Here is a 27,610-nt window from a genome sequence, read left to right as displayed (position 1 = left end):
CAGCATATTTTGTCATTCAAAATTTGGGCTATGAATTTAAAATTACATGCATGCATAGTTGTATATGTGTACACATCTGAATGCATTTATACATATAAATTGTCTTTATGTTAAAGATGCCTATGTTGTGAAGAACTTAGACAACCTTTAAAATATAGTTTTGACTTTAAAATACTTTATTGTAGCATTAATAACTGTAGGCAAAAATAAACGCATGAATAAGTAATATAATCATATGTAAACTCAACCTATTATGCTACATATTTAGCAAAACACATTAGCAAACTACAAATAAAGTATTCTTTACACTTTAAAAATATTACTAAGTGATAATGATGGAGGGGGCTCAGGGATAAGTGGCAGGTACAAAAAAACGATGGCCATAATTATCAGATAATTTTGAGTTCAACTTCCAATGAATCTACTTTTTCAAATAATAATGATAATAGCTAACATTTACATAGCATGTACTATGTAGCCAAGTACTCTGTTAAGTTCTTTATATATTATTTCATTTGATCCTCACAACAGCCCTGTGAAGTAGGTGCTATTATTATCCTCTTTTTATAGTTAAGGAAACTGAGTCAATTATAAATTAAGTGACTTGCCCAGGGTCACGAAGCTTCTAAGTGTCTGAAGTCTTCCTGACTCTAGGCCCAGTGCGCTATCCACTTTACTATTTAGCTACCTCTATGAAAGAAGCTTCATTTTATATGAAGCATATAATTATGGCATTTCATTTTATAGATGAAAACAAAATTTAAATTTAAATAAACAAAAGTGAGACTAGCATGACAAATTTACTCCAAATGATAGCGGATGGAATGAAGTAATTATTTATTATTGCATGTGCAAAGAAGGTAATTAGTCAGCTCATGTTGACTCTCAATGCAGCTGCTATCTGTCATCATCATAGCTCCTAAAGCAGAATTCAATGTCATTAATCTGGTAAGTACAATATAACTAGTTGTTTAAAAAAAAAAAAACTACAACTTTAAAATATTGAAACAATGGGAATGGCTATAGGTAATCATTTAAATTGTAAAACAATTATATTTAAACTCTTAAAATTTCTGTTTAATTTTTTAAAGGGATAAACACATAATTTGAATATAAATTCCCCTGGACTAGTTTGAATGAATACAAGACAAAACAAAAGAGGCCAAAAATTTAGAAAGTAGAGATAAATACAAAGTAAAAAGCCAAAATCCAGAAAATATGACATACGATATTTAATTATGAATTACATATACTGTGATTGATAGAGACAAAATACCAGTATGTTCACTTTGTATGAGTTTTTTGATTGAAGCCAGTAAAAAAAAACTCAAAACAAACTTTTTTCCAAAACCAAGTCCAAACCATCAAAAAGGATGATTACTTACATTGTAAGATGTTTCTTGCAGATTTGCTAAATGTTAAAAGTTTTATTTAACTGAAAATGTTGGTGCTACCAGTGCTTGTCATCTTACATGCAAAACAACTTGGAATGGTTCCACTTGCAGATAATACTTTGGGAAGAATAATTATCCATTGGTCTGAAGATCTTTGTAATCAATTAAATGAAAAATGCAACTCTTCCTACTTTTCCTTGCAAATGAACAAAGCAAGGGATGCAATTAAAAATGCACATGTGATTACAAGTATAATATGTGCTTGAAACTCTTAGGGAATATTTATTGCTTTGCATAGAAGTGGGACTTTGAAAACTCAGTGTGGGGTTGTAGCAGCAAGCACCCCAAGCATCCTCAGGGTGGCTGCCAACACAGATTCTTAGATCTGCTTTGATAAAGGAAAGCAACTCAAAATGGGTTAACAAGCTTACTTTAATCAGGCAAACATATATCGTTTACCTAGTTCAGGGGAAAAAGGTCAGCACCCCGAACTTCAGAGTATACAGACAGAATTATCAAGACAGAAACAGACCAAGTAGACAGTTTTCCAAACTGTCCAACCATTACATCCATACCAAATCAACATCTGGGTTTCAAAGCCGGGGGCCCTGGACAACGGCTTCCCAGAGTTTCATTTGATCAAATCACAGAACATTTCTCAAAGTGAGCCCCCAAACAAAGCTACACATCAGGGCTTATATAGCCTTCTCCTGGCTCAGAGAATGTAACAACCTTATTGACTCACTGGCCAATCAAGAAGTATCTACTGAAAAACAAGCCTCCCACCCCAGGCTCCAGGTGCACTTTAGCCTAGGGGCAAGGAAGATCTTTAAATTTGCTTTTCCATTACAGGGGTGGACTGAGTTAACTCCAAGAGCTTATGTTATTGACTTTTTAGAGTCCTGTCAGAGCACAGATTATGTGATGCTGAGCTTGGCACAGTGCAAGTTCTGCTGATGCAGACTGGACCTGGGTGAATCTGATGGCTATGGTGAGACTGACACTAGAGATTTTCTTGTGCTTCCTCCAAGATCCTCACTTACTTGCCCAAGTATACCTTCTACCTTCATCTATCCTCACATGCAGAGCAGGATGGAGAGGAATGGCTAGCCAGAGTCACTTCCCTTTTCTCTTCTGGATGTACCCTAAGCACTACAACTTAGAGCTATCATTACTTTTAATAGTACCTCTGGGTTTTGATGGTTTTTTGAGAATTGCTTTAAAAAGCTTGTTCCCTTGTCTGTTACTTGTGCTTATCTGAATGCATACAAGGGATTGGGTATAGTTAAAAAAAAAAAGCCCAGAAGAGAAGAATTTCTTTTTTGTTCTTTTTGGAGGGGGTAAGGCAGGGCAGTTGGGGTTAAGTGACTTGCCCAAGGTCACATGGCTAGTAAGTGTTAAGTGTCTGAGAATACATTTGAACTCAGGTGCGCCACCTAGCCTCCCCAAGAGAAGAATTTCTAAAGAAGATATAAAATATTGGGGTTTACTTCTACAAAATCTAAGTTAACCTTGCCAGAGGAAGATTCCTGACTGAGAGTTCGGGAAGCTAAGAATTAAGAGGTATGATGTTTTATTTAAGGAAGAAAGAGAAGTTAGTCCTTGGGACAAGATACTCCTCACACATTCCAGTTGATAGCTACAGGAATGGGTAAGCAAGTAAAGTGACAATTTTTTTCTCCTTTGTCCTGAAAGATTCTGCTAGTTTTGAAATGGAAAACCATGTCTCTGAATGGGAATGTTTACTGGAGATGCCAAGTCCATAAGAGAGAGGGAATAAGTTGTAGGAACATGCACAATAGATCTGGGGGCTCAGTGGATGACTTGCTATGGGAAGTATCATCACCTTTACTTTATTAACTCAACCTATCCATGCACATGGGAGACTGCTAGGTGGATACAGTGGATACAGTGCTGTGCCTGTAGTCAGGAAGACCTGAGTTCAAATGTAGCTTCAGACACTCACTAGCTGGGTGACTTTGGGAAAGCCACTTAACTTTTGCTTGCCTAATCTACTAGAGAAGAAAATGGCAAACTGCTCCAGTATTTTTGCCAAGAAAACCACATACAGGCTCACCAAGAGTTGGACACAACTCAACAACAACTTCCATGAACATTAAATATCATTTCAATTATTTAATTCTTTCTTTGTGTAAAAAAATAATTCACAGTTGACTTTACTGCATATTTCTTAAGGCTATATCTTTGTTCAGATAAATGTTTTCTACTATGTTAAGGACAAATCCTTAACATTCCCATTCTTTTTAGGGTTCCCCTTCCCACAAATGAACTTTTATATCGCAGGTTTTTTCCTGTATCTTTTGATATAATCAGATATTGTTTGTTATTTTATTGTCAATATTAAGTCTTATGTTAATAATTTCTCTAATATTGAATCATCCCTGTGTTCTTGGTGTAAATCAGCTAAAGAGATAGAGTGGATAAAGAGTGCCTTTGAGTCAAGAAGGAATGAGTCTGAATTCTTCCTTAGACACTGATTAGCTGTGTAACCTGAGCAAATCACTTAACGTCTTTCACCCTCAGTTTCCTCATCTTTAAAATGGGAATAATAAAAGCATCTACCTTATAAGATTATGAGAATCAAGTGAAAAAATATATTTAAACTTTGCAGACCACTAGGCGCTATATAAATGCTAGCATTCATTATATCACTTGACAATAAATAACTTTTATAGGCTACTGTATTTGTCGATATTTATTTAATATTTCATCTCAGTATCCATACATGATATGGTCCTCTAGATCAAGAGAATACTTTTCTCATAGAAAGAACTCAAAAGAGTTCTTTCTCTGCTTTTGGAAATAATTCACACAGCCTCTGTATTAGCTTTACTTAAAGTACTGATATAATTCCTTTAGAAATCCATTGGGTCCTTGTGATTGTTTTTTTTTTTTAATGCTAGTCTTTGTTAATAATTTATTCAATTTACCCTCTCTTGGTCACTATATCCTATCTTTCCATTACAATTGCTTAAACCAAAGCAAATCCCTAGAGCTGTATTATCCTAATTGGGTGTTCAAATCATCCCCTTCTGCCTTTATAATAGCCTATGTCAATAGGCCTCTCTGAGTGTGGTAACCTAAATTCTTCACACTTTTCCAACTAATTTGTTCTTTGGTGCTTATCTTGTGCTCTCAGGTTGGCATATCTTTAGCTCTCTTCAATTTGTCAAATTTGGTAGCTGTGTTTGTTGGTTTTGCTGAACTGTATTTTTAAAAATTCTTTGTTGTAAGGATAACTTTGTGGGTGGTGACAAGGAGGAACATATTTAGAAGTGAAAGTAATGTAAAAGCAAAAAAAGAACAATGACAAAAGCTAAAGAAAGTTGGTGGATGAAACGAAGTTTGAGTTTTTAGAAGAAAGATAGGACACGTTTTACAATATAAATATTTTAGTATACAAGTAAGTAAAATTTTGAGCACCAAGGAATAGATAGGAGTCTGTTAAAATAACCATTTAATTCTGATTGAGTCATAGGACTCTTTAATGCTGAATGAATTGAATGTGTAATCAAACTTGGTTTTAGTTCACATGAATTTACTTATATGCAAACATATGCAGAGATAAAATCAGACTGAAGCAATAACAGAATTTTGTCACAACAAATGCCATAGACGCCTTGACATCTAGGGAGTTCAAAGCATGGAGAAGATAAAGGGGAGGAGGGCACTTGATATTCATGATTGCATAATTATTGCAATAACTATGCTAATTTAAAACACATTATAATAATAATCATAATAAAATTACTTTGAATGAAGGTGTCTTATGGAAAGAAATGGTGAAAGATTAAAGGCCACATAATGGCAAATGCATAAGTAATTTCAAATGAGTGCTGAGAAGATTCACTTGTACTTGGCACAAACAGCTAATCCAAAGACCTCAAGCTTTCTGGAGAGAATGACCTCATTACATAATAAAAAAAAGCCCACAGGTTGCAATATCGTCTTCTGATTAATTCAGAACAGCTTGTAATAGAAGATAAAGAATGGGCCACAACCCGTTTTCCACGATCTAATAACCTACCACTAAAAGTCTATCTATGCTTCTCTACCATTCAGGCTATTGCTAAATGATACTAAGCCTTCAGATCAAGAATTTTTAAATCTAGTAGCTCTGGGGTCATGTAGACAAAGTTTCAGGCTGCTTTACCCAGCTAAAAACACATGTAATCAAGTGAATTATCTAGAAAACTAAAGATTTTTTAGAGTTACTTCTTGCTCCCAATGTTTCATTATTTGAACTTCAACATCTTCATTGGTCAAAATCATGGCCAGAAAAGCAGCTTGTCTCATCAGAAGGGCAATGTCTTGTGTTGCAAGTGAATTGGATTTAAGTGAGGCAGGGCTGTGCAAAGTCATCAGTCTCACTCTCTCCTCCACCGTCATCAGAGTCCAGGGGTAAAACATAGGTCAGGATGCCTGGTGATGGCCCAGGATGCAGTAGGAGACCCTGGCCTTTTTTAAGCTAAGTCCTTTCCCAGGTCTCAGTTTGTCTGAAGCAATACCCATTCAGTGATTAAAGGCTAGGTAAGAATTGAGGCAAAAGATGGCCTACTTGATTTATTCCACCGATGTATGTCCTTTTAATGAACAATTATATCCTACTGTCCCTTCTGTCTATTCTGTTCCTTTTCAATAACGTCTATATACCTAGATGTACACCCTTACACAAACATATTCTAAGCATGAGTTCCAGTCTACCAAATCTCAGTAATAACTATGGGATCAAATTTGACTCTTTGCACTAAGATCTAGTTCAGCATTTATTATTCATACTACGTGTACTTGGACAAAGACTTCCAAAATCATCATACATATAATGGGTATCATATTTCTTGTCTTCTCAATGGTTGGAGGGAGGGAGAGAATTTGGAAATGAAAATTTAATTTAATTTAATTAATATAAAAAAGACTTCTGAAGTCATTGGTTTTATGAGTGAATTCATTTTAGGATACTGGCTTATATGAATCTCTGTTCCTTTCTTCTGGTATTATTCGCCTTATATTGTATCTGCTAGTCTCTATACTCATGATTGCACAATTACCGCAACAATTATGCTAATTTAAATCGCATTATAATAATCATCATAATAAAATGACTTTGAGTGAAGATGTCTTGTGGAAAGAAGTGTTGAAAGATTAAAGGCCACCAAATGACAAAAACATAATTTCAAATGAGCACTAAGGAGAATCTCTCGTACCAAGCACAAATTGCTAATCCAGAGACCTCAAGCTTTCTGGCTTGACAGATCTATATGGACAATATTCTCTTTTCATGCTCTTTTTTTTGTTGATGTAAATACCTCTTGAGCAGCTTCATAACAGATTTATTTTAACCAGCCCTTTTCATGTGCCCTCCATCCATACCCAAAGCAATTCATTTTGTTTGGTTTGTGTGTAGTATAGCAGGAGAGGGAAGGCATATGCTAATTTAATGCATGTTAAGCATAGCATACAAACAGGAAGGAGAAGTACTTTTGTAAAAAATATGCAGCTGTAGCATAACATTTCGTAGATATATAAAAGGAAATGGCCTGTCTCATTACTCTTGTTTCCTTTCTGGCCTCTGATCATGCAGAGCTGTTTCAAGATGCATGAGCACCTGTCCTGTCCTTTGCAGAAAAGCCTATGACTGGATTTGGTTTGGTGCCTTTATTTTATTTTATTGTGTTTGCTTTTTTCTTGACATCAGTTTTGTTTTGTTTTTCCTCCAGATGGACACATCTAGAATTGGAGGTGATCCTGGGAGCTTGAGAAGTTCAGAGGCCTGGGTCCCCTCAGATTGGATCTGGCTGGTGGGAGGGAAAGCTAAGGAGAGGATGGCCACTGACAAGAAAACCGGACCAAGTCTGACCATTTTTATTAGCAGATATGTACTGATGTTTGGAATAAGATCTTCCTGAATCCAGGGCTAGCGATCTATCCACTGCACCACCTAGCTGCCCATATTTCTCTAGGTAAGTCAAGTATTTTCTGTCTCTTTACTTTGATTTCTATTCTATTCCAAGGTAGTTTCTTTAAATCTGTCATTCAATGAGCATTTATTTATTAAGAACCTAATATTCAGAACATTGTTCTAAATACTAAACCACTTATAGCATTTAGGGAAGGTCTATGCCTTCATGGAGTTTACAATCCAGTAGGGGGATGAGACAGAGTGGCAAAAAGTTAGGAAAAAGAGAAATATTTACTTCTTTTCTTGGACTGCCAAATTGCCGAAGGATATACTGTTCATAACTGCTCTGGCAGCACAAAGCTAGGTAGGAGGTAGGATTTTCTGATATTTTAAAATTCAGAGAGATGCTGCATAAATCATTCTAAGAGGTGACCCAGAACTGGTCCATAGCACCATCTCTGAGAGGGTCGTTAGAGGAAAGGAATCTACTTTAAACTCAAACTGACATGGGAACAGTTAAACCTGATTTGTGAGCTGTTCAAGTGTCATCTTTTATTCTTTCCAAAGACCTTAACAACTTGAAGGTGAGAACAAAGGAAGGCAGAGAAATGGAGAATCATTTATTTTTTCTGATGTACAAATTAATGTTAATCAAAATACTCTCTCTAATGATTTCCTCTGGTCTACTAGGTAGGACATAAAAATGCTCAGAAAAGTTTTGACATATTAGGTCACTTTTTTATTTCTGCACTGAAGAAAATAAGGAGTTCTCTGCATTCCATTTGTGTTTACTGGCCCTGCACTTGTATGCTTAAAAAGGGACTTAGTGGCTTTTCACAAACATCCTCAAATGTCTGGAGTTAAATCCTAGAGGTGAAAAGGAATGTAGAGATCATCAGGACAGTTTCTCCAATTTACACAAGAGGAAACTGAGGTCCTTGGAGGGGAGGTGACTTGCCTAAGGTCACACAGTTGGGATAGCTAAGAAATAGAAGCAGGCAATATGCACTGGCCTTCATTTTGACTTTCAGTTCCTTCACAATGCCTCATGACTTGCTGTCTTTCTCAAGATTTTTCCTAGGTTTATTTCATATTGATAAATAAATACATCCTAATATCTGTTTACATTAAAAAAGATCCCTCTAAGTTACAAAGGCAGAATGACAGTATATATTCTTCTGTCTGGATTGAAAAAATGCTCTCAGTTCTGACAGGCCTGAATGCTACTTTGAATGATGAAAGTTGGAAATGAAGGTAGGTAGGGAAGCCTATGGAAGGTTAGGATTAAATTTATTTTTCCTGAAGGCACTACATGGAAGGAGGTCATTAACTTTTTGTCCCTATTTCATGTACTCATATATATATGCACATACACACACAAATACACAAATACAGGTATGTGAAAGGCTTATGGAGATTAGAACAGTTTTCTAGACAGCCTACTTCTTTTCTGAGCCACTGAGTAATCTTGCTTCTTACAGCAGACTTTCTAATTTCAATTTGGAAATTCATTTTTTATGTTTGATTTTTATATATGCAGATTTTCCCCCCATAAGATGTTGATTGGGGGAGTTCTCTGCTCAACTGGATGAGGTTATAGGGAATGAAACTTTGAGACCTTGATTCCATCTTCCTTTTGATGGTGTGGGGTCTGCCAACTGGCACCTCTGAGGATGGGGACATCTTCTTAAGTTGGCTTTGACTGCTGTGTGGTAGGGTGAACCCTTTGTATCATGCTTCAAAAGTTCAGGATAAACATATCCTATGTCCTGGATAAAGGACATAGGATTTCTTAGACATGTGCAAGTTACTGGATAGTTCTGGAACTTAATCTCAATAGAGAGAAAGTGGGGAATGGTGAGAATTCCTGGGTAGTAACAACCTCCTGGGGAAGAGAGGATAATGCATATGACACTGCAGAAAGTAACAATAGAGATAACTATGAACTGAAAAGGGAGCAAAAGACCTGGATTTTGCCCTATGCTATTCCTGTGGGTGTGTGTGTGCATGTGTGTGTATAATATGTGTGTATAATATACATATATAATGAATGTGTGTACATATGTGTCCAAACATATATACAAGGCACATATAACATACAGGGGTGTCTGTGTGTGTGTGTGTGTGTGTGTGTGTGTGTGTGTGTGTGTGTGTGTAATGCCACAGAAGCTACACTTTTGAATTGTGATGCTGGAGAAGACTTGAGAGTTGCTTAGACAGCAAGGAGATCAAATTAGCCAATACTCAAGCAAAATTAACTGTGACTATTCATTGGAAGAACATATACTGAAGTTGAAGCTTAAATAATTTGGCCAAATAATGAGAAGATTGGACTCATTGAAAAGACGCTGATGTTGGGAAAGACTGAAGGTGGAAGGATAAAGGGACAGGAGAGGATGAAATGGATAGATAGTGCCATCGAAGCAATGAACATGAACTTGGACAGACTGGAACACAGTGGAGGACAAAAGGGCCTGGCATGCTATGTTCCATGGGGTCATGAAGAGTTGAACACAACTGAATGAGTAGACAACTCCTGTTAGTTATTTGTATTGTTAAAAAAGAAACAGGGTTGCCTCCCTAGTAACATCAAATTTGTTTTCATTCTGGGGACATGGGGAGATGGGGAAGATCCAAGTCATTAGTATTGTATCATAAGCCAAGAAGCCTGTGGTGATGAAGAAACTCACTAGAATGTTGGGGGTTTGGCTCTCCAGCAACCCCACAATTATTTCTTCTCCGTGGATCTTAGGACAACACCTTAAGTCTGGAGGTCTCAATATATCCATGGGGTGAAAGTCAAACTCATTGGAAAAGGAGGAGCAATATATTGTTTATGAGCTGCTGTGAATCCTTTGCTTTCAGAATTCAGTTTGTGGGGCAAAACAGAAGCTGTCCTGAACGCAATTTACATTGTTATCTTGAGTTCTTGCATGGAAAAGTGATCTTTTTAGAATTTAGATCTATTGATACCTAGACACAAACTATATTTGAAATCTCTTCTGAGATTTATCAGGGAAATCCTGGGTGAGTACCAAATGAGCCCAAGAGACATGATTTGGTGGGAGGGGGAAATTCTCCTAAGGCTGAACTTGATGTAAGATCTGAGCCTTGCATATTGCCTGTGATCAAGGAGGTACACATCCAATATACTGTTCCAGTGCTCCTACAAAATTGTGTTTTTCTTTATGTTGAATTTATAATGTTCACCTACAACAAGGTGACACGTAGACCTTCATCATAGTGTCTAAAAATTGAAGACTTAAAATCAGCTTAGATTTTTCTGCTTAACCATCCTGGAAGAGTAGCTATTTCAATATTTCAACAATGAGTTTCAGGGGCATATAATGCATTTAGGGTTGAGTATGACAGGACTCACAGTTTATCTCTGATAGCTGCTGAATGGCTTACTTCTGTGAAAAGAGATCTTTCCATTCTTTTTTCATAGAGGTAGGTGTCAACATCCTTCTCCAGTGCCCAGCACCATAACAATTAGAAAATGCTCAAATGTTTGAAGAATCTGGAATCTTTGATATATTGCCATAAGAAGAACTACAGAACTCCAATTTTCAGTACATGGAAGACATGCTACTACTAAATTTATGGGAAGAAAACTATTAATCCTTCTTTAATTCTTGCACCTTTAAACTGTCTTCATTTAAAAACTCTGCCAGAAGTCACTTGGGCTCAATTCCATGAGTAAAACAATTCCATATATTATAGACTATTCATGCATTGAGATCATTGACCTTCCCTGATGCCACAGTGCCTTGTGCATTTAATAATTCTTAAAGGAGATTTCATTAGTGTAGACATTTCTCTGCTGGTTCTGATCATAGCTCTCTCTGTACCTTTGTAGGCAATTTCTGTTGGATGCTGGTGCCAAAATAATGAACTACCTGGCAATCAACTTTCACAGGCTCAGAAATGTAGACTAAGCAGTCATTCAGTCCAACTTTCTTGTTTTACAGATGAGGAGGCTGAGGCCAACAAAGAGTTAGTGACTTGCCCAAGGTCACAAGGTATTATGTGGTAAAACCCAGGTCTCCTAACTGCAAATCTAGATTGCTTTCTATTGTACCATATTGCCTTTCATTCTTCTTCTTGCCTTTGTTATATGAAGGAATTTGCTGAGCATCTCCAAACTTAGTTATGTGGATTCTGGGTTCACAGAGAACCCATAAAACTTTGTGCTTTTCCTCTGCTTTTGAGAAAGACCTATACCATAAAAGAGCATCAGAATAGGATTTTAGCACAGGACCTCATTGTACCTGCTTTAAAGATGCTGAGTTGAATAGTCCTAGACCATCCTATGGTGCTTAATGGCGTTCTATGTGTTTAGTCAGTATTCATTAAGTTTAATGAACAAAAAGGATGCTTTGAATTACAGCCACCTTTATCAGTACTTTTAAGTAAACACACACTTATTATGTATCTATTATGAATAAAAAAAGTGTAGGTAGCTCCTTTCTAATGACAAGGATTTCCAAAACTCTTCTTCCAATATCCACAGAAAAAAGGTAGTCCCTTTAAAAGAATTCATGCCAAAAACAATCCTGATGATCTGGATTTCCTGCCAGAGACAGACAAGGGCTGGGTTTGAATACTTAGTTCTGTGACCTCAGGTAAATACATTTCCTCCATGAGCCTCAGTTTTCTTATTTATAAAAAGAGGATATTAATATCACAGTATCTTATTTAATCCATATGACAGCTCTGCTATGGTTGTTTTCCAGAAAAGATGAGATAATGAATGTCAAGCATTTGGAATATATTTTAAAATTTATTTGTTTTTAGATTTCAAGATTCACTTCTATCAGATTTTGAGTTCTAAATTTTCCCCCTCCTTCTACACCTCCTCCCCAAGACAGACAGCATGCAATCTGATGTAGGCTATGCATGTAGAGTCATATTGAACTTATTTCCACATTAGTCAAGTTGTAAAGAAGAATTAGAACCAGAGGGAAAAACCATGAGAAAGAAGAAACAGAGGGAGAGGGGAGGAAGAGAGAGAGAGAGAGAGAGAGAGAGAGAGAGAGAGAGAGAGAGAGAATAGTATGCTTCATAGTTCTTTCTCTGGATGTGGATAGCATTTTCCATAATGAGTCTTTTGAAATTGTCTTAGATCCTTATATTGCTGAGAAGAGTTAAATCTATCAAAGTTGGTCATCACATAATGTTATTGTTAATGTATACAATGTTCTCCCGGTTTTGCTCACTTCACTCAGCATCACTTCATGTAAATATTTCCAGGTTTTTCTGAAGTCCATCTCCTCATCATGTCTTATGGAACATAAGATTATGTATTATTCCATTACATTTATATACCACAACTTGTTCAACCATTCCCCAATTGATGGCCATCCCCTCAATTTCCAATTCTTTGCCACCACAAAAAGAGCTCCTATAAATATTTTTGTACATGTGGGTCTTTTTCCCATCTCTTTGGGATACAGCCCTAGAAGTGGTATTGCTGGATCAAAGGGTATGCACATTTTTATAGCTCTTTGGGCATAGTTCCAAATTGCTCTCCAGAATGGTTGTATCAGTTCACAACTCCACCAATAATGCATTAGTGTTCAAATTTTCCCACATCTCCAGTATTTATCGTTTTCCTGTTTTGTCATGTTAACCAATCTGTTAGGTGTGATGTGGTACTTCAGAGTTGTTTTAATTTGCATTTCCATTTGGAATCTTTAAAGCATTAAATAAATGTCAATTATTCTTTTTTCTTAAGCAATTGGGGTTAAGTAACTTGCTTAAGGTTACACAGCCAGTTATTTTGTGTGGGTGTTAAGTATCTGAGGCCGGAACCGAACCCAGGTCTCCCAACTCTGGGACTGGTGCTCTTACTCACTGTACCACCTGGCTGCCCCAAGTATCAATTATTCTTATTATTATCCTGTCACCTCTCTTTTTTTCTTCTTCTTCTTTTCAGTACACTCCCTCACTCCAATCAGTTTGTGAAGGCCCAGACTTCCCCAATACAGTACACATTTCTGTCCTGTCCTCCCTACGTTATTAAAGTCCCCATCCTCCAGATCTTTTTGATCTATTTCCAATGAAAGCTTCAGCTTATAGCTCCTAGACCCTCTAAAGACTGATTTGATAATTTCTGAGAAGACAATTGATGCTCAGTTAGCATTAAATAAATGATATATTGCTTTAAGTGATGTTTTCAGTTTCAAGGGGGACTTCTAGGGAAGACAATGCCTTAACCCAGTAATGTCTCCTCTGAACATTTCAGCACCTATAGCTGGACAGTGGGGAACGATACTTTTGATCAGGGGACATTTCTTTTGCCCCTCTACCCTTATAGGTACTGAGCTTAGAATAATCATACACAGGTAGAATTGTCTGTCAGTAAGCATTTATTGAGTACTTACTTTGTGTCAAGCAGCATGCTAAATGCAGGGTATACAAAGAAAGGCAAAAATAGTCCCTGCCCCCAAGGAGCTTGTGATCTAGTAGGGGAGATAAAAAGCCTCCCTCCACCCTAATATGTATGAACAAGCTATATTCAGTGCTATATAAATTAGGTGCTATATAATATATAATATAAATTCAGTGCTATATAAATTCAAGCTATATAAATTAGGAATAATTGAGAGGGAAGGCACTAGAATTGAGTGGTTGGGAAAGGCTTGCTGTAGAAGGTGGGATTTTAGCTGGGTCCTGAAGGAAGACAGGGAAGTTGTAGTTACCTACTCTGTGTAATTTGAAGGCCATTGTCTGGAAATCCTACAATTAATGCTTCAGACCTTTGGATCACGGCTTCATATTTCCAGGATGCAGTTACCCTGTAAAAGTGCAAATAACCCTGGAAGGGGAATACAAAATTGTCAGCAGCCATTAATATCCTATCAGTGATTATTATTTTCAGATAGCTAATAGCCCTTGAAAAGCAGAGATCAGGAATAGATCAAAGGGCAAAATGATTTCTAAAGAGATGAAGGGGCAGCTAGGTGGCACAGTGAATAGAGCATTGGCCCTGGAGTCAGGAAAACTTGAGTTCAAATCCGGCCTCAGATACTTGTCACTTTCTAGCTGTATGACCTTGGGCAAGTCACTTAACCCCAATCACCTTCCATTTCCCCCTCCATAAAAGAAAAAGAGATGAAGAAATGAATGAAAGGGTAGAAATATTGGAAAAAGAAATGCTTGAAGAAGAGACCATAGAAGACAAACCCCAATGGTGCTCAACCAATTACTCTATAATTTGCCTGGAGGTTAAAGTATCTAGATCTAGATTTCCAAAAGCTATAGGAAGCTTAAGTATCTATCATCTTTTGATCTGATGAGACCTAATAGTTTGGTATACTGGATTATAGAATCTAGAGATGATTAAAACTTTTGAAAACATCTAGTTCAACTCCCCCATCTTATAGATGAGGACACTAGAGACCTAAGAGGAATTAAGTAATAACAATAGCTAGCACTTACATGGCATGTTGAGTATTATCTCATTTGAACCTTACAGCAACCCTGTTATTACCTAGTATCATCCTCCTTTTATAGATGAGAAAACAGAAGTTAAGAGATATTAAGTGACTTTTCCAGTGTCACACAGCTAGCAAGTTTCTTGGGAGCAATCTAACCACAACACCCAGTTAAGTGATTTGCCAGGATTTGTACCCAGTTGCACTCAATTCAAATCCTGCCTCTAATGTGTGTGACCTTATATAAGTCACAACTCTCCTTTCCTCTCAATTTCCCCATCTATAAAATTAAGTATTTGGGTTATATGGCCTCTGAGTTATCTTTTATCTTTAGATATGCAATTCTGACAGCCTATAGTGGCATTCTCTTCTCTGTCTCCATTAAGTGACCATTTTTTGAGATTCTGATTAGTAACTAATATCTTGCTCATAGGCTGTCAAATTGACCCTACATCCTGCTTTCCCAATTCATAGACATCTTTCTCAAATTTGCTTTTAGAGAATATTAAATGCTATATCTTTCAAAACATATATATTGGGGCGGCTAGGTGGCACAGTGAGTAAAGCGCTGGCCCCAGAGTCAGGAGGACCCGAGTTCGGTTCCGGCCTAAGACACTTAACACCCACAAAAAAATAAACTAGCCGTGTAACCTTGGGCAAGTTACTTAACCCTAACTGCCCTCCAAAAAAGGCAACCCCCCATATATATTTATATATGTATGTACGCATGTGCACTTGTGTGCATGTGTGTATGTATACACATATTTATGTACACACATGTACACAGAAACACACACACACACACACACACATATATATATATATATATTTGTAATTCAAAGAGCACTTTGTTCATTTATAGGCCTAATGAGATTTTGCAGTCATGAATGACCTAGGAAAAGTGTGAAGTTTAAGGTAACTGGGTATTAGATTTTTTTTTTAAAGGATAAGATGATTAAACAAAAGCCATTTATTGCTCTAAAGCAGAGTACAGATAAATCTGATTTCTTTAGTTTAATGACTTTTAAATAAGCTTCACAAATTTACAACCCAAGAGGCTAAATTTATGCATCATTATGTTTTGCTGTAATTGGTTTGGCTATGGATTACCTTAAGAGGAAAAAATACTCACGTTGCTTGATATATAATATGTGCTATTAGTCATATGCCATAGCAAGTATATTTGACTCGTTTGTTGTCTGAGAGCTCAGGTGAATACTACTGAAGATTTATTTTGCAATTTTCAACATGCCAACAGAAAACAGGCTTTTCACCATCTCTTTGCCATCACATTGGAATAAATTGCCTCTTGATGTAAAATGGTTGCCAAGGATTGAAACTTTCCTATGATTGATGACTAAAGTGTTAAACACACCCTGTGCTCCTGTCTATTATTTCTTGTATATATTGTGCAGATGAACATCAAGGCACTCACTCTTTTACTTGTCTTTTGGTTAACCTTGGAGTTGAGAAGTGTTATACTACCATGTATCGACTGTATGAAACAAAATGTTATGAAATTCTAAAAATAAAGTATGAAGTCTTAATTGCTGGATTTTCAAATATAGTATTTGAATAGGAAATTTCCAAATTCTTTATTTTAATAAAACAATTCTTTTAAAAGTTATTTTATTTTTAATTTTTGGAATAAAACAAGCATTTCCATAACATGATAAAAAAGATGATTGTTCATGAAACTGCATGTCTATTACGTACAACTTGCTATTCCTTTTAAATATATAATAAAGTTCTCATGTAAATTTCTGTTTTCCCTGTGGTTTGGCCTGAGTGAAGTGCAGACACCTCCAGGCCAATTCCATTGGATCAACAGACAGTAGGCCCTGAAAGCAGCCCCCTCGGGAGGAGGACTAGCCCTCAAGAAATTTCACCTCAACTTTCACTTCATTTGGGGCCTCAAGAAATTTCCATCTCACAGACCTTAATTTTTGGTACGTTTTTTTTTTTAAATGATGAGGTTAGATGGGTTAACAGTCCTGTGATGAGAAATCCTTTTCTAATTAAGATCATGTCATGTCCCTTAACTAATTGACTGATGAATATTTATTCAACCATTGGTAGATGTACCTAGTAGAAAACACTATGCTATGTCCAATAAATATTTTTATTATTCACCTGACAAGGTTGTTGTGAAGATCAAATAAAATTACATGCATGCACTTGGGCACACACACAGTGCTTTGCAAACCTTAAAGTACTACATAAATGCCAGTTATTATGACTGCACAAAATGAAAAATGATCCAGCCCTTGCCCTCAAGAAGTTTATATTCTATTTATGGATAGGTACTAGACTTGTGATTTAATTGATACTGGTAACTCTTAAATGAGGAAATTCCCTCTATCAATGTAGCTTATAGTCTCCAAGAGTTACCCTGAGTTCTCTGTGACCCTGGGCAAGTCACTTTCCCCAATCCCTGACAAAGCCAATGATTGGCCTAGGTCAAGGCCAATATGTAGTAGTGGCAGGACTTGAACCCAGGTCTTCTTGGTTCTGACTCTATCCCCTTTTCTGAGGCTGCCTACTTAGAAATATATAATCTACTTACTTAAAAACATTTAAGAAAGGAATGGGTAATATACAAGGGTAAGTACAATAAATGGTAACAATTAATCCACAAACATTAATTAAGCACCAGTTATATTCTAGGCATTGTGTTAGGAGCTTGGGATACAATGATAAAGAGAAAAATGAACTTGTTCCTAACCCTCAAGGAGTTTATATTCTTTTGACAAATGCAAGGGAGAAATTGAGATAAAGTACAAGTTAATTGAAGCATTTCTCAGTTTTACCTGGGGGAGATTAGGGAAGCTCTTCAAGAGGAATTCTCCCCTGAGTTTGAGTTAGTGATGGAGATAGAGGATTACTCTCTTTCTATACTGTCCCTATTTCCCCTTATTTTATTTTTTACACCATAAATACCAGCCAAACGGTACTATTAACTTTTCCTCAATCTAATCCTGCACTTTCCTTTGTTGGGGAAGGGGCAGGGTTGGTGGTAATTGGGGTTAAGTGATTTGCTCAGGGTCACACAGCTAGTAAGTGCTTGAGGCTGAATTTGAACTCAGTGAGTCCTCCTGACTCCAGGGCCAGTGCTATATGCCCTGCACCAACTGACTGCCCCTAGTCCTACACTTTCATAGGCCTGCAATGCAGGCCATTCCCCACACCTGAACCATAGTTCCTTCTCATTAATGCCAGACTTAAAGCCTCATCTTCTTTCAAGGTTTGGCACAATGGCTACCTTATCTTTGAAGCTTTTCTTGATCCCAAAGGTAAAAGTTATGTTTTTCCCCGTGTGTGTTTTAAATTTTAATAACTTAGATAATATTTTAATTGTGGCTTTAGCTTTTACTTCACTTATTTCTGAATGTAATTTTCCTTCTGCGACAAGTTAAAGAAAAGTTAGGAGAATGAAAAGTGAGAAAATAAAAACATGAATTTGTCAATTAAAAGCATACAGATAATCTTGGAGATGGAAATTCATTATTTAAAAACGTCCAGCGATTTTTCCATTTATGAAAAAATGTCTAGTGATAACGATTACTGATATTCGTATAGTATTTAAAAGAACATAGTGGGCTCTTAAAAAATATTTATTGACTGATCCAATAAGTGAGATATCCCTTCATATTTTGTGTCAAGTGAAAATTTCATAACCAGCCCCATCTATGCCTTTGTTCAAATCATTGATAAAAATATTAAAAAGCACAGATCTCTACGGCCTTCCACTAAAGGCCTCCCTCTAGCTTTGATTCATGAAGCACTACTCTTTAGGTCTAGTCATTTAATCACATCTCAACACGGTTGTCTAGCTGACAATTGTCTTGTATAAAGTTACAGAGATGTAATTTCTGGGTAATTAATCATTTTATTAATCCTGCTAGCATATAAATAATACAAAGGGTCAGTGATATTCTCAAATGCCAAAGACGCCTCATGAAACCTTCTCAATGATTATATGCACTTGAAAGAGTGGGTGTTCCTGAGGGTGACAATTGACTCTGGTTGGCTAACAAATAAAGAGAGAGAATGAATATTACAATGAGAGGTGAACTTGTTCAAATGAGAGTAAGGGGGACATGACTGATCACTCAGTTTTGGTCAAAGTTACTTAATGATATCCATATCCCCCATCTAGGGTGATCTAGGCAAAAGGGAGAATCCACGTCTTCCCAGACCCGTCTGAGTAAAACACAATGGGTTAGAATTCAATACACCTAAACTAAAATTTCTTTACCTTTTGAGCAGAGCTGAGTTTTCTCTCTCATTATTAATCCTGCACTTCAAAGGCTGATACAACCTACAAGGGCTGATTTGAGAATGAGGAAGTAGAAAAGGGTAAAAACCTTAGCCCTAATTCAGTAATTGGTTATTAATATAGGAGAGAAATGATAATTTCTCTTTGTTTTGTCTAAAATGATTTCATGAGAAACTTAAGGGTTTTGCTAAAATCTTAGTAAGCTATACCTATAACATTATCCTGATCTACCAGCCTGGTAATTCCTTGTCAATAAACAGGGAATTGGGCTAGTGTGGCAGTCTATTATGTATCATTGTTTTTGTGTTGGTCCCACAGAACCTCATTAGTATGTACCTTGGGATAGATACATGAACTATGTAAAATATTTCCATTTTTTTCTTGGCTTAATATAAAAAAATTCTCCTATTCCTTGGCCTATATCCTTGAGATTGCTTACATCATGCAGATTCAATCGTTTCAGCATTGCTATTCAATTACATTATGTTGTTGTTGTTGTTTGGTCATTTACACTCATGTCCAACTCTTTGTGACCCCATTTAGGATTTTCTTGGCAAAAATACTGGAGTGATTTGCCATTTCCTTCTCTAGTTCATTTTATAGAGGAGGAAACTGAAGCAAAATAAGGTTAAGCGACTTGCCCAGGGTCACACAGCTAGTAAGTGTCTGAGACAAGAGTTGAACTCATGTCCAGGTCCAGTTTTCTATCCACTGAGTCACCTAGCCACCCTCATATTGTAATAATCAATTCTTATTGGACCATCCTTTCAGTGTTATATGTTGAATCATGTTTCTTGGTGTATAAAAGGCTCCCACCTCCATTTATCTCTTATTTTCTCCAGATACAGCTGTTGACCCTGAACAGTATCTGTGTATTTCCCAGTTGGCAAATGCTCCAGAGACAGCTGTGCCTCCATGTATCTCTAAGGTCAAGTGATCTGTGACCTGGTGCTGACTACATGGGTAATGGTAATTTCATTTCTATGTAGCTTCCCTTTGCCTGTGTCAATGTTAACTGTTCAAAGTAAATGTTCCTTGGTTCAGCTTCCATTCCCTGAAAGAATTTTGGTTCGATTGATACTGTTTGATGGAGTCAGTGTGTTGCTCCTGACGTCTGAGCCTTTATAACGTCCTTTTCTAAATGTTCATTTACCATCCCCTTGGATGATATGTTCTATCATTTTGCTAGGCATGGAAGTCAAGTTCACTAGCCTAGGGTTTACAGACTTCAGTCTCTTCTTTTTTTAATCGAGAGCATTTGCTCTTTCCTGGTCCTGAGGTAACTTTCCTAATCAACATGATCTTTCGATGATTATTGGTAGTGCTTAACAGTAAGCAAAACCTTTTCTTTTAGTATCTTTGGATATAGTTCATTTGTGTCTGGTGAGCTTAGCTCATAAAGAGACCCTATGTACTCACCATTTTCATGATTATCTCTTGTTTCAACTCCCTATTATCCATTTCTGTTCTCTTCTTTCCAGTAGCCAGATCATTGTCTCTGGCAGAGAAAATGGAAGCATATTAAGAGGTATTGAGTTCTACCTTCTCTTCATCCTTCATTTTCATCTACTCTGATCAATGGTTCTATCCCACCTTTGATAGTCCTCTTTCCCCCAGTGTAGCTACCCCACCAAATACACTTATATCCCTTTTTGTTTTTTCTTGTTATTCATCGCTGGGTTTGTCTCGTTTTGAGCTTTACAATTCTTGAAATCATTTTTGTGGTGTTGTTCTATCTTCCCACTCATCCTCCATGTCCTTTTATGTCCATCTTCTTTTAAGAGGGTCTTTCAAAAATCTAAGTGACTTCCTAAATTTCTTCAGAATTCACTTTTTAGTTCTTTTTAGACAATTGGAATTTTCAATCTTCATTACTTGTGCCTTTTTTTCTTTTCCAGGTTTAATTCTTGAGAGCTCTGTGCCTTTAATTATTATCCTCTAAAATAGTAGGCTACTGAATCCTTCTTGCCTCTTCTCTGAACCTTTTGCATTATGTTCTCCTAAAATCTAAGGTGCACGTAGATGATGCCAGACATGCTACCTTTCTCTATCATATCTACTTTAGAAATTAGTGTTGGTTTTTTGTTTTGTTTGTTTTTTTGGTTAGAATTAGTTCTGCTAACACTAGATCTAACTAGGATAGAATTATTAGAATATCAATTCCTCTCAATTGCTTCATTTATTTTTGGTAGGATCAGATTATCATTAAGGCAAGCCGAGAGTATGTTAGTTGCACTGCTTTTGGCAAAGAGAGAAATCCAGTAGAAATCTGGAAGGTTGAGGTTCCTGTATCATTACAGCATTTTATCATACCAGGTTTATTTTAACTTTGGTCCAGGTGGTCTGTATTATGCCACATGATGATATTGTTTCTCCCTGTTGGTCTCCATCCAAATGTGCTCCACATCGGTAAACTTTCTAAACAATGCTAATCTACCCTCCCCCTCCTTTAAATGCTCTATTCCATTGAATAAAGTATGCCCTCTTAGAGCTTTATTTTAGTCCCATCCTCCCAAATCTCAGTATTATATATGAAATTAAATTTGTCTCCTACTTATTATAGCTACTTCATCTTCATTTATATTTTACATACTTGTCTACAGATATCTGAGACCATGGGCTTTATTCCTGACTCTTTCGTTGGATTTTGTCCTGGTAAATTACTGACCATCTCCACTCTTATTTTCCTAATGCTTATGTTCCATCTACTCTTTTTAGGATTTATCTTGGTAGATGTACTGGTAGATATTTCTCTCTCATGTTTTTAATTATAATCCCCTTTACTTAGCTTTTCAAGACTCCAGATAAGTATAATTTTACCACTCCTTATTATATGCACTCCATCCCTGGCCAAAAGTTCCACATTGCTCTGTATTAAGCCATGGGCTGGAATTTGAAAACTTGTTTTCGGATACCATTTTTTTTTTTTTGGCCAGCTGTTCCAGATCTCCATTTCTCTTCCAAAACCCCTGTATCCAACTGGAAGCAAAGATGAAAACACCACCTGTGTCTCTAAGGCCTTTAGTTTTTGCCTTGGACTAAATAATCTTTAGTAAGTATTTCTTCATTCTCTTTGGCAGCATTATTTGACCACTGATGAATCACCCAAAGTAGTCCTCAGGCTTACACATCTTGGATAGTTTTTCTGTCATGTTTTGGCTACATGACCTGGCCAGATAGCAAACTTCTCTATCGCTGAGGTAGAAGAGTAATCTAAATAATGAAAACTATTTACTATGTACATATTTAGGAAGGTTGTTACTATGTACATATTTGGGAATATATTCAGGAATTGAACATATAGGAATATGCAATCTATGCAGTCCATGCCCATGTTGCTGAAGTAAAACATTTTAAAGATAAGCTTTAATTCAATTTATTTAGTTAGCTTATTCCCAACCCAGGCAACACTGATTTCTAGAGCATGTATCTGACACAAATCAGAGAACCTTCCCGAAGCTATGTATACCTAATGACTATTGATCTTCTTGTTGATTCATTTGTGAACAAATGATATTGCCAGAAGAAACTGTTTGGCATTCAAAGTCTTTTTTTTTTTCCTTTTTGGAGGGGGGAGGCTGGGCAATTGGGTTAAGTGACTTGCCTAAGGTCACATGGCTAGTAAATGTTAAGTGTCTGAGGTCACGTTTGAATTTCAGGTCCTCCTGACTTCAGGGCCAGTGCTCTATTCACTGAGCCACCTAGCTGCCCCCACTCAAAGTCTTTTATAATCTATGTCCCTCACTCCCACCCCCCACTTTCCAGTCTTCTTATACCTTACCTCCAACATGTACTCTTCAATCCAGTGACACAGGTTTCCTTGCTATCTTACAAAATAGACACTCCATCTCTAATATCAGAGGAATTTCTCTGGCTCTACCCCATGACTGGAATACTCTCTCTCCATCACTTGACTATTCACCTTCCTCGGTCTCCTTTAAGTCCCAACAAAAATCCTTCCAACTGCCCAATTGTAGTGCTTTTCCTCTGTTAATTGCTTCCTATTTATCCTGTATGTAGTTTGCTTTGCATATATTTGTTTGCATGTTATCTCCAGCATTAGATTGTAAGCACCTTGAGGGCAGAGACTGTCTTTGGCCTCTTTTTGCATACAGAGTGCCTAGAACACAGTAGGCACTTAATAAATGTCTCTTGATTGATTTCATCAGTATAAGGAGTTTTTCTCACTGATGATCTATTCTGCAGTTTCTAGTCTTTGAGCTGGGGTCATTGAGAAGGTTAAATGACTCACCCAGGATCATACAGTCACACTTTTTAATGGAATATTGGGCATAGTAATAAAGAAACATAGTAATACATATGTGATAGGTAAATTATTTCTAAAAAATCTAAATTTATCTCAGTTATTGATTCTCCCCACCCCCAGTTTCCAACACTGGGCTTACAGAATCTATTTTTAACAGGGCCCTGACCTATTTTTCTCTTGAGAGAATTTATATTGAGAATTAAATTCTTTAGTTCTAATCTTTATGGCAAATGTAGTTCTAAGACATCATCCAAGAAAGTAGTCTTCTAGCCAAAAGGCACAATCAGAAAATTCATTTTGCCTGTGAAGACAAATCATTAATAAGAGTTTTCATTTATTTGCCTTTTCTCTCTTAGCTTGCCATAGCTTTAGAGAGTTTCTTACTAATTCTTGCCATAAGATGTCACTATTTCACCATCATAAGATTTGAAATATTTTGCAGCAAGATAGGTTTGCAAAAAATTTCTTTCTGATGTTTTAATAACTTATGGTGGTAACACATGAAGGAGATTAGTATCTGGATTTTGTTGGTGGAGGAAAAGCAAAGATTTTACTTGGCAAAGATCAGGCCACTGAAATTTCAGGGACTACAAAACATTTATTTTCCGTCAGTCTAGGTGTATGTAAGTTATGGTGATTATGTGCTTCATTGCTATAAAATATTTAGTTTACTTACTCAATCTATTTTCAGATTTCTAAATCACTGTTTCATTTAAGTAATTTTAATTCAAAAACAAAAAATTAAAAGTACAGGTCATCATATTTCCAGTAAAATTTTGAATGAATCTCAAATCAGCAAGAAAAAATGTGGTGATATATGATGAATGACAGTGCAGTCACATCATGCAGGTACCACAAAACGGGCTAAGTCTCAGACAGCTGACATCACTTTAGAGAGAACTATTTCAGTCTTTCTATATTATGTATTCACCCAGAGGCTGAATGAATGGTACTGACTCATCCATTCATTTTATTAACTTTTTAACAACTAAGCAATGGCCTCAGTAGAGGCTTCTGCTTGTAGGTGAGGAGACCATTTTCAATTTTTTCCCCCATAAATTTTTAATGTACATTTAGAAGAATTCAGAAGTCAGAGGAAAGTCACTCTGGGAATTGTATGTCACAATGTATCTTTTTTTCCCCTTGTCTCATACATATTATTGAGTTATTTTAACAATGTAGTTTGCAGTGATATTATGACAGTGAATAAGCCAGTGACATTGCAACATTTTCAATGTTAACAAAACTGTTAACTTTAGTATAAGTGTTTGATTCTCATTATACACCTATATGTACACGTAATAGGGATACTGGCCTATGGGAAGCAGTCCACAGAGCATATGCAGAAAGGGGTTTGGTGATCTTGCTTCTGGAAGTGTGATTATGTATAACAGGGGAATTTGTTCCCACTTAAGAACATTTGTGGGTGTTCCTGTTTGCTTTACTGATTGGTTAAAAAAAACATAAACAACAATAACAAAACTATCAATATCTAAAAAAGCTATTGAGATAGAAATGAGAGTATATTACAAAATACTCCAGTGGAGAAACTTAGTCATTCTCTTTCCCAGTGGCAATGAGCGAAGAAATGGTATTAGCCTCTGGTGGGAAGAGAGATTTTAGGTCAACTCGCCTGTCTACCTCCCTCAGTCAACATGTGGCCATGAAAGACATTTCCTTTTCTCTTTGTGTTTCTTCTTTTCAATTCTTATATGAATGAGTATCAAAATGGAAAAGACCAAGCTGAGACCTTGTGAACTTTGAAAACTCAAGAAAGTCACCAGAGGAATAGTTACTGAGCCCAGGAAGGAGTCAGATCTGAAGAGTGACCTAGTCTAGCAATAGATTGATCTCAGGTCTGAGACACCGTATCTTGCAAGCGAGTGACTTGTTCATTGATTATGCCATTCTTGAAAGTGAATTCCAACATGGGATGAATGTTTGTAGCTACCACTGTAAGTTTGAGACCACTCTCTCCTTTATTCAATAAATACCTTTCACCTGTTAGTTTCCTTTCATCTTCGGGGTCAAATATAAACACCTCTGGAATTCAAAATTCTTTACAAGATGATCCTAACTTACCTTCCCAGCTTGGTTATACATTACTCTCTTTTGCACATTTTAAGGGTCAATCAAACTGACCTTCTTCCTGTTTTTCATACCCAATACTTCATTTGCCGTCTCTGAACCCTTGCACTGACTGTCTCCAATGCCTGGAAGATGCTACCTCTTTCTTCACCTCCATTTCTTAGAACCTCTTAATTTCCTTCAAGATTCAGCTCAAGCACCAACTTCTAGATGAATTTTGACTTTTGACTTCCCTTTCACTCTCTCTTAGTTTTAATAGCTCCCTTCCCCAAATTTTTGTTGCATGTACTTTGCACATGCACACGAATGTATAATGCCTATGCATGTGAATGTCTCTCATGATAGAATATAAGTTCTTGGATGGCAGGAGCTATTTTTGCTTTTGTCTTTACATCCTCAGAAAAGTTCCTGGCACATAGGAGATGCTTAAAAATAACTGTTAATCAACCACCAATTCAAAAACAGCCACATGACCCAGCTGTTATTCTCATGCTGGGAGTACTTTCAACTGAGCTTGGGTTAGAGTGTAGGAGATGGTATGGAGGAGGAAAAAATGTAAAGAAAAATCTAAGTATGGGTATACTCATTTTGGGAGAGGGGGGCTGGCATGTAACCCTGATGCTTTCATGGGCATTAGTGAGGAGTTGTTTATACTTCATTTTTGAAGAGGACCAGTGATATCTCAGGGTGATGTCTTGACTTTGCATGAATTAGATTAAATAAAGCAGAGTTGCACAAAGTTGACCACCTCACTCTCTCTTCCAGAGTCGTCAGAAGTACGGTGGCAAGACAAAACTCACAATGACCAGTGTTGGCCCAGGATGCCATCGTGACCTTGGTATCTTTGATATCTGCCTAAACTCTAAGCACTTCCCAGTACCTGCTTCAGATGCCTTCATGGCTATTGGAACAACTTATTTTCATCTTCCCACTCTGCTGGGGGCAGTCTTCATGAGCTTGGGGTAGACATCCTACCCTGTGGGGTTGAGGCCTGTCATTTCCCCTCAACCTGGGTTAGCCCATCCACCAAGATGGTTTACTGGATTATGGCTGCTATGTATGCTACAGCTTCTTAGAGCCAGAGGTGGAGTTAGGTGAGAAGTGGACACCAAAGGAAGATGAGCAACCCTGAAAAGAGCTTGGTAAGCCCTCACACCAGAGGTGCTAGTCCTTCTGGAACATCCTATACATCCCTGGGGAGGAGTAGGCTGTGATGGGATCCTCCTTATTTTACAGATTAGGAAACAAAGGCACAGGGTGATTGTGATTTGGACTAATGGCACACACATAGCAAACATAAGAGGTAGGATTCGAATTTAGATCCTACAGAGATGGTGCTACTACCTTATATTGCCTGTCCTGTACAATGATATTTATAGAAGAAAAAAATCTTTCAAATATGAAGTATAATATAATTGAAAATGATCTCCCTGCATCCATTATCTCTCTTCTCCAAATAATTCTATGCACAACTGCCACATTGATTTTCCTGAAGCACAGAACTAATCATATCACTTGACCTGCTCAATAAGCTTTGGTAACACCTTGTTGTCTAAAGAATCAAATACAAATGACTCCATTTTGCATTTAAAACTTTTTTTTTACAACCCCGCTTTCTTCCTAGGCTGATTTCATGTTATTCTCCTTCACATATGCTACATTCCAGTCAAACTGCCCTACTTTCTATTTCTTCCTTGTACATAATATTTCATCTCCAATCTGCATGTATTTATACAGGCTGCATTCCCCTCCCCCACCTTGGAATTCTCTTCCTTTTCATTCCTGCTTCATGGAAAGCTTAGTTTCTTCAAGGTTTAGTTCAGCCCCTAGAAGAGGTCTTTACTGGTTCACTCAGTTGTCAGTGTTCCCCAAAATAACTTTGTATTTCTCTTTTATATTTATTTATATTTAATCATCTATAAACATTTTGTATCTCTCCCCTCTTCCCCTCCCCCCCAGTAAAATGTAAGCTCATTTGGAGGCAGAAAACAGTCTTTTTTATGCATGTGTACCACATAACACAGTGCCTTACCCATAGTATCATAAATGCTTGTTTACTAATGTTATATTTTTATAACAATGTAAAATATTAACATTTTCCATTTTATCCAATCTTGAACATTCCTAAATCTATTATTAAAAAAACCTTTTCTTTTTAAGCTTCTGAGCCATTTGTGTTTCTATAGTGATTATATTGAAGAGTTTCATTCAAATACTTCAGTC

General features: G+C 36.8%; 1 long non-coding RNA gene across 1 annotated transcript; it reads left to right on the top strand.

The window, feature by feature from the left end:
- The first annotated feature begins 6,964 nt into the window (after positions 1-6,964).
- LOC138144296 (uncharacterized) lies at positions 6,965-26,414 on the top strand. Its single transcript, XR_011163913.1, has 4 exons — positions 6,965-7,375; positions 16,548-16,702; positions 19,875-19,995; positions 26,153-26,414. It is a non-coding gene; the product is annotated as an uncharacterized lncRNA (long non-coding RNA).
- Positions 26,415-27,610: the final 1,196 nt, after the last annotated feature.

Source organism: Petaurus breviceps, unplaced genomic scaffold (assembly GCF_028583685.1).
Source record: "Petaurus breviceps papuanus isolate PSGF00001 unplaced genomic scaffold, PetGlider_PUasm1.0 90696, whole genome shotgun sequence".
Lineage (NCBI taxonomy): Eukaryota > Metazoa > Chordata > Mammalia > Diprotodontia > Petauridae > Petaurus > Petaurus breviceps.
The sequence above is the reverse complement of the archived record's forward strand: the minus strand, read 5'-3'. Positions and strand labels throughout refer to the sequence as shown.